Below are 9,095 nucleotides of genomic sequence, written 5' to 3' on the forward strand. Positions count from 1 at the left end.
ACCAATGCTGCAGAAAAGCTCTGACCTGCTTGTAATTGAAGCATCATGGCGCTTACCTTACATTTTGCTTTTACATTTTAATTTCAGGGTGAGCTTCACTTTGTGGTTTACTTGCTATTAACTTTCTGGTGATATACTCAACGTGCACATTTTGTGTTGCAAATGACATGTTATACACAACTCACAGCGTTTTCTTTCCCATCTGAGAATCAGAATGCCATTTCTGAGAGTGTAAATCAGTCAGTTTCATAATTTGGCTATAATGCAAGTGAAAAGACCACGACTTGATCAGAAGGTGAAAATGGATATACAGTAAGTGGGGAGGGATATAAGTGGGGACAGACAGTCCTGACTAACCTTCTCGTTTGTATGTCCTTGAGTCTGTAGATGCTTATAGAAGAGCTGCTGCACTAAGCCTGTGAACTGAAATAAAACATGCCTAATGCGTCGGGCGAGGAGGAGCCTGGTGAGATTTAAAAGAGTGTCAGACTCTTCCTTGACAGAGTAGTAACACTGAGAGAACCAAAGGTGGTGTTGGTTAAACTCTCTATTTTCCTTTGTTTGATTTAGTTTTCCTTGTTTTATTCATTTTATCAGAATAAAGGTCGCAGACAGAACAGGGGAAGATCTGCAGTGTGCTTAATTTTTAAGGTTGAGATTTCAGTAGCAATGTAGTTGACAACCTAACAACAACAGTCAACAGTCTAAACATGAACTGCAGTAATTTGTGAAGCGATAAGGAAACACAAGGAGGAAAAAGAAAGTTGGATGAGGTGAGCCAAACAGTAAAGCTTATTGTATGTGCTTCAGCAAAATATATTGCACAAGACCATCAATAACTCAGCACAAATCATCATGTTGTAACCAAAGCTTATTTCACATTCAAATAATCTTGATTGCTGTGTTATGATTTACTATCTTTTTATATCTTATCTATGAAAGAAAGCACGTTTAACTTTTATATTCTTGTGAACCAAACAATTGTGTTCGCCTCCAAGTAGACACTTTAATCAGGAGAATTTTTATCATTAATTGAAGCAGCTCTAACCAAACCTCATGAACAACTGTGTCATGAGTGAGACATGAGACAATATTTGACTGTAGTTATTTTCTTTACAGTTTAAGCATATCATTTTAGCATGCCAAAGCAATCAGTCATTCCTTAACGACATACTGACAGCTGTGTTTAAAAGGAACACCATGGCTTCAGTCTGTCATATGATATTATCTTTGTCATTCTAAACAAAGGAAATTGTCTTTACATCAATTGCCTTGGTAGCCACTCCCATGCAGTTGTCTACAAGCACAACAAAGCCCGAGTCAACTCCTAAAATATCTTGGCACACAAATGCACAACCAGTTAGTGTGCATTGTCCACATAAATAGTATCTGCCCCGGGGTCCAACAACAACTGTGCATCTGTGAGAGGTTGGTGCCACAAAGGCGAGACCACCTTTGAATGCTGTTAATTAATACTTCCTGGCTGTAACATCATCTAACCTTTTATATTTAGTATATAGTTAGATCCATGTCCTTCAAATTGTGATGTTCTATGGGTCACCTTAGTTGTGCCAGATAAATAAACAATAAATTCCATACATGATACACTCTTAAAAAGACTGCATTAAGGGGAGATTAATAAATCAAAAGTTGTACTTGTTCACATATTGCTGTGCATTAAAGGCACATATTTCAATAACTTGTTTTTTGTTTGAATGAACATTTTTAACTTAAATTTTTTCATAGAAATCCTTTATTATGGTAAGAACCCTTGAACCTGGGCCTAATGTAATTCCAGTTAGTTATTAACTGTGTTGCCTTGATGCACTGGATTTTTGGAAGAAAAGAAAAACAGTATCATCAAAAACATCTTTATTACATTTGTACATATCACAGCAGGTTGTTCATATTTTATGAACTCTGAACATTGTCCAGCAGATGTAGTCTCTTACCCAGCATTCTCAGACTGAAAAACAAGAAACGAGAAAGAAAATTATTTACACTGTTGGTCAATGATAGTTTTCAGATGACTCTGCAACACTTGAGTTACTGCTGCTGGCTGATATGACCTTTATTGTGAGCCTAGGTTCATTTCAAATACACCAGAGTCAGCACTGTTTTTATGAATGGGCTGTGTTGGCAATCTGTATTGGTAATAAATTTAGAGTGCTATTAGGATTCCCATTAATTTATACTGACTGTCACCTCTCTGAACACTCAAAGAACTGGGCACACTAGCCCATGGGAGAGTAGCCTACTTGAATTCCTGCGATGGTTTTGAGCTTATATTAAGCCAATTGTCATTCCCTAACAGTGAGTGCCTACTGTTACAAGTGTCATTGACTCACTGTTAAGTCCTAACATAATCTCAGACAGCAGTTTGTCAGTGGTTTCAGTTTTACAGCCTCTCAAGTGATTTGTGTTAGTTTAATTTACAGCCTGTTTCATACTGGCCTATTCTTACTTTAAGAGTAAAGTAGCATACTGCTACTGCTGCAGTGGCATATTAAATCGGCCATTTAAAAAAAAAAAAGTACACCTGATGCCCAGAGCACACAATCTGGATGCTTTGTAGTCCACTTTAATATTTACTTGTATTTAGCTACTATAATTATTTTTAAAGAGTTCTGATATTACCCATCAAGCATGCAACTGGCCACCTATGTCGTTGGACATTGATATTTGGTTGAATAATCTCGATAACAGTTGGCCATCATTTCATTTCTAATTGAAGTTAAACGCTGTTCCACGCATACTCTAACTTTTGTTGTTGTTGTTGTTGTTGTTGTTGTTGTTGTTGTTGTTGTTGTTGTTGTTGTTTGAGACTACATCTAAGTCCGGTGCCAGCTGGGAAAATTCAAACAGAAAACTATTCTTTGTGGTCATTAATAGTCAGAACGCTGTCTCAATTTCAGATAAAAACCACTTTAGCTTTATTGCAGAAACATTGTGTAACGGAATTCTGTTACGTTAGCTTACACTTGAATTTTTTGAAAGAAGGTATTCATCTTTGTGGGCCATTACTGGTGGATAAAAAAGCTTGGACTGAGCAGGGTGAGCCAAGTGATTGTTATCTGCCTTAACACCAGAACTTTTATGGAAAAAAAACATGACAATCGTTTTAGATAGCTACACCTCAGCTAACATTAGCTAAGTAGTGCTCATGTTTAGGTGATAAATGAGCAAGCAAAATCACTAGCTGCACAATACAAATGGACACATACAAAATATAGTCTTTGACATGTTGGATAACAATTAGTGCTAAGGAGAGATTAGCAGGGAAGTGTAGGCCTACGGCAAGTTTAAACTTTTTTTGTGCTTGAAAATATGAATGTTACACTAACTCCTCATGCAAGCTGCCTTGGATATGCTATTCTAGCAAATTGAAATTTGCTGAAAGTCAGTTTTCATTGAGATTTTCAAATGCCAATAGTGAATCATATCATTATTATTCTAATGTACTGTTATCCAACAGAATGAAAAGATACCTTTCCACCATCACAGCTCTTGGCTCTCATCTTGTTGACCTGTGACTCAGCAATGTCAGCGCGCTCCTGAGCTTCCTCTAGCTCATGCTGGACCTTCCTGACCCTGGACGTGTGAGTGTTGGCCTGCTCCTCCTGTGAAGTGTTTGGTGTTATACTGACTTAGTTAGAGGAAAGTGAATGGTGACATTATGATTACAACTGATCCGTCACTAATGTAGTTGACCTACTCCTCAGCCTGTCTCTTGTAAGCCTTGACTTTGAGCTGCAGCTTGTCCACCAGATCCTAGAGTCTGGTAACATTCTTCTTGTCCTCCTCAGTCTGTACAGATCAAGTATTGTTATTGAAGGACAGTAGAAAATTAAAGAGAAATTAAGGTGGATTTTAGTTAGATAACACGTTACCTTGTAGGTCAGTTCCTTGACTCTCCTATCATATTTGCGGACTCCTTTCACAGCATCACTTCCACGTCTCTGCTCAGCTTCAACTTCAGCCTCCAGGTCACACACCTGTGAAATAAAACATGGGGTAATGATCAATACTCTCAATAATCTCAACTGTGACACGACATACATATACAGATCATATACTCTGGACTCCAGTTTCTGGAGCTGCTTCTTGCCACCCTTCATAGCGAGGTTCTCAGCCTCATCCAGACGATGCTGCAGGTCCTTGACTGTGACCTCCAGGTTCTTCTTCATCCTCTCCAGGTGAGCACTGGTGTCCTGCTCCTTCTTCAGCTCCTCAGCCATCATGGCAGCCTGAAATGATAAAATTTTTCCTAATTCCAAATTAATTTTTCGATATCTAATAAATTATACACATGGAGGTCTGCAGCATATTTAAATGTTAAAAACAGAATAAAAACGGAAACAAAGTACGAGAGTTGAAGATGTTAACTCACATCAGTGATGGCCTTTTTGGCCTTCTCCTCAGCATTTCTTGCTTCCTGAACAGCATCATCCACTTCACCCTGAACTTGCACAAGGTCAGACTCCAGCTTCTTCTTGGTGTTCAGAAGACTGGTTTTCTGAATGTTTAAGACAAGTCACGTTTAATATAATTTATATAATGTATTTTCAAGAACACTAGTTTATTCTGAATGAATGGAAACAAACCTGAGAGTGAAGCAGTCCGACACGCTCACTAGCATCAACCAACTCCTGCTCAGCCACTTTGCGTCCTCTCTCTGTCTGCTCCAGAGCGACTCTCAGCTCCTCAATCTCAGCCACCATCAGGCCATTTCTGCGCTCCACCATGACAACCTGCTCCTTCATGTCTTCCTGTCCTCTGACAGCATCATCAAGGTGCAGCTGGGCATCCTGATAAGGATGAAAAAGGAAGGGAGTTAACTGTCTTTCCTCTTCAGCATTTTTTTCAGTCACCTTGAGCTGTCCCTGGGCAGTCCTGAATAGTCCTGCAGGTGCTTGGCAAGCTTTTTCCTGCAGTGAAGAACAATATGTTTGTATTTAATTTTACAAAAATAATATTGAATGGTAAAATATTTTAACAAACAAATTAAAACAATGAATAGGTAGTTACATACTTAGCCTCCTCCAGTTCCTCAGTGCGCTGGATAGCATTAGTCTCATATTTGGTTCTCCACTGAGCCACCTCACTGTTGGCCTTGGACATTCCTCGCTGCAGCTCAGCCTTGGCCTCCTGCTCCTCCTCAAACTGCTCTCTGAGCAGATCGCAGTCATGGCGGGCTGACTGAACAGCATGGGCCAGGGCATTCTTGGCCTATAAAAACAAGGCATTATTTTAAATAAAGATATGGTGCATTGGTGTTAATCAGGATGACAAAAACTAAAGCCTGCAAATTAAACAAATTTTCACTTACCTTTCCTCCATCTGTCTTGTAGGAGAATTATAAGGCTAGAGACGTATGATCTGATATCAACCGGTTGGACGCCAATAGGAGTTTAAGAGCCAGTGTGGGAACAATAACAAAAGAAATGGTCAGGAAGTCAACCGAGCAGGCTAAGATACTTAGGATTGGTGAGAAACATCTGGTAATAAGAGATTGGGTAAATAGGAATAGATATAATGCCAAGGCACACTGCCAATAAGAGAACGATGACCTGGGAGGGCGTCATGGTGTTCTGCCAGAAAAGAACACCATGACCTGGGTGTAAGCCAGGAAAAACAAAAGTGCAGGAGTTGGTCAACAGTTAGGCAAGAGTTATACCACGTAGCCAAAAAGATTGGGAAAAACAGGATGCACATACACACACATAGCCACTCGAGGTATAAAAAGGATATGTCATGACCTGTGTTGTTGGTTGCTGTCTCCGTCTATGTCTGCAAGTGGGCCGCATTGAATAAAGAGAGACTCCCCGCCTTGATACCTGTGTCTCGACTGTTTGATTCCTTTTTGATCCACCACTTCTCGCCACAACAGTCTCAACCATGGCTTTGCCACCCTCTTTCTTGATGAATTTACCATTGACATTGACAGTTCCTCAGGATCAGTCACAAAGTAGGCTGTTTTGGCATCAAATGGAGTGTTCTGAGCCTCAATTCTCTCCTTCTCTGGCTTCCGGTGGTAGGTGGCTGCCGGGCCATACTGCTCCATCTCCGCATCTGTGCTCATGATGGCACTTAAGTGGAGACTGAAAATACATTTGAAATCAGTTCACATATTAAAATAATTTGCTCACTTATGACTCACTCAAGTGTTTTAAGCAGACGTTTTGTCAGAAGATGTCTGTAGTAAACGATTTACCTCACTAGATCCCAAATGAAAATGACTGTGTAAACCCAAGATGCTACAAAAGAGAGTTTGGCTATTTTCTGTCTAATTAAAAAAAAAACGTAGTACGTAAAATTAGTTCATTTTATTTAATGGTAAAATGCATTTATAATCATTAATTACCCCAGCAAGAACGTAATTAATTGAAATCTAGAAACTGCAATGGATACAATTACCATTAAATACTTGACTAAACTCACCTATATCAGATGCCCGTCAGTTCGTGCAGTGTCTAGAGCTGCTTCTTTTATATACTCGATTGTGCCTACTCGGCACAAGTGTCTTACTCAGTTTGGTCAAGTACAGGGTGCTTGTCACCTTGTTGCTTGATAGTGATATGTTCATCACTTATACAATGATAAGCATGATTCTTTTCGTATCTATATAATATTTCCAGAGTCCAATAGTAAAAATGCAACCTTTTGGATTTAATATGCTGGAAAAAATGCAGTCCAAAATTTAGAGAGATGATTTTATAGGCAGTCCAGCAGGATGAATATGAAAGTTATTACAATACCTTTTTTGTTACATAAATGCTTGTGAATCAAGTTATAAAGGTTTTGAATGCACATTTATTTTACAGATGCTTGAAAATGAAAATAGTATCATATTAGTAACATATTTCCTAATATTGTTTAGTTGTAAATGCTGGACTTTTAATTGACTCATAAATATTTACTATGACCTATGTTCACAGTTTACTTGATAATAAATAGCAAGAGTACACAGCATGGTTTGTGAAGCATTTGTTCCCAAAAATACAGCAATTTATTTAAAGATCAGATTTCAGTTGACACTCCCTATGATAGGCAGTTGTGTCCATTTAATTTTGATATCACAGCCAGTACTGAGTCTAAGTGTTGGAGAAGCGTCAGAATGTCACTGGTGTATAGTTGCAGGATGCACATGTCCCAGATATCTGATACAAATCACGTTGCTGCCCTTTCCATTAATGTTAGAGGAGTGCCATATGCCTCTTGGGAATGTAATATAAGGAGAGTTGCCAATGTTAATAAAACCAAAAATAACAACCAGACCAAAATTTAAGGTTCAGGTGCTTTGTTTTTTATTTATTCACTTAATTTTTGCAATGCAGAATGTTAAAACGGCAGATTTTAAGGGCAGAGGATGATATGGTGACTCATGATCAAAGCAAATGTTAAAGTTTGGGATCATTGCCAGAATCCCCTTTGATGACAGTTGTTGACAGAAGTGGCTTATTATTTACCATCTTACCAACAGATCACAAGGTATTACTGTGGTCAAAAATAAAAACAGCTAAGTGAGGGAGTAGTGATTCCTGTTTGGCAGAGAGAGAGAGGCATATATTTATCAGACAGATATGTTGGCAACAGCAAAATGGTGTGTTTATTTTAGAAATGTATTCTTAATCAAAATGAAAATTTCTTGCCACCCTCCATAGCGAGGTTCTCAGCCTCATCCAGACGATGCTGCAGGTCCTTGACTGTGACCTCCAGGTTCTTCTTCATCCTCTCCAGGTGAGCACTGGTGTCCTGCTCCTTCTTCAGCTCCTCAGCCATCATGGCAGCCTGAAATGATAAATGGTCTGTAATTATACTTTCATCTGAAAAATCCTTCACAGCACCTGTTGAACACATAAATGAAGACCACATTAAGCATTTCTTGAGATGTAAACTCACATCAGTGATGGCCTTTTTGGCCTTCTCCTCAGCATTTCTTGCTTCCTGAATAGAATCATCCACTTCACTCTGAACTTGCACAAGGTCAGACTCCAGCTTCTTCTTGGTGTTCAGAAGACTGGTATTCTGAATGTTTAAGACAAGTCATGTTTAATATAATGTATATAATGTATTTTCAAGAACACTCATTTTCCATTTTCATTGAATGAATGGAAACAAACCTGAGAGTGAAGCAGTCCGACACGCTCACTAGCATCAACCAACTCCTGCTCAGCCACTTTGCGTCCTCTCTCTGTCTGCTCCAGAGCGACTCTCAGCTCCTCAATCTCAGCCACCATCAGGCCATTTCTGCGCTCCACCATGACAACCTGCTCCTTCATGTCTTCCTGTCCTCTGACAGCATCATCAAGGTGCAGTAGGGCATCCTGATAACAAGAGAAAAAAACAATGAGATTTCTGTAGTTTTTGTAGTTGTTTGTTTTAATAAGATGATCATATAATCCTTACCTTAAGCTGTCCCTGGACATTCCTCAGTTGTTTCTGTGCTTCAGCAGCCTGCCTGTTGGCATGACTCAGCTGAATCTCCATCTCATTCAGGTCTCCCTCCATCTTCTTCTTGACTCTCAGGGCATCATTTCTGCTCCTGACCTCAGCATCAAGAGTGCTCTGCATGGAGTCCATCACCCTCTGGCTGTTCCTCTTGATCTGCTCCATCTCCTCATCCTTCTCTGCCAGCTTCCTGTCAACCTCACCCTTGACCTGGTTGAGCTCAAGCTGAACACGGAGAATCTTGGCCTCCTCATGCTCCAGTGTGCCCTGAGATTATTTTAAACATACATGTTAATAAAACTTGCTTGAAAGGATAGTTAAATACATGAAGTGGACATGAACTAAATTGATTTAACAGAAAATACACTTCAATGATTTCTGTCTTTTTCATCTGTATTACTTCAGCTTCCTCCAGCGCTGACTGAATTTCAGTCTTCTCAGTCTCCACTGTCTTCTTGGCTTTCTCCAGCTCATGGATGCTCTTTCCAGTCTCACCAATCTGTTCAGTCAGGTCTGAGATCTCCTCTATTGAGCAACCAAAACAAAAAGTTAGAGTAACTCAGACTTAATACTGTATGCAGTATACATTAGATCTACACACATACCATTTATGTGTCAAGGTTTTTACCCTGAGAAAAACTCAT

General features: G+C 39.4%; 1 pseudogene; it reads right to left on the minus strand.

Moving 5' to 3' along the window:
• Positions 1-1,948: 1,948 nt before the first annotated feature.
• The window catches only part of LOC111227289, an 18,116-nt pseudogene continuing 10,969 nt past the window's right edge, over positions 1,949-9,095 (minus strand).

Source organism: Seriola dumerili, unplaced genomic scaffold (assembly GCF_002260705.1).
Source record: "Seriola dumerili isolate Sdu_G_001 unplaced genomic scaffold, Sdu_1.0 BDQW01000169.1, whole genome shotgun sequence".
In the NCBI taxonomy this organism is placed as follows: domain Eukaryota; kingdom Metazoa; phylum Chordata; class Actinopteri; order Carangiformes; family Carangidae; genus Seriola; species Seriola dumerili.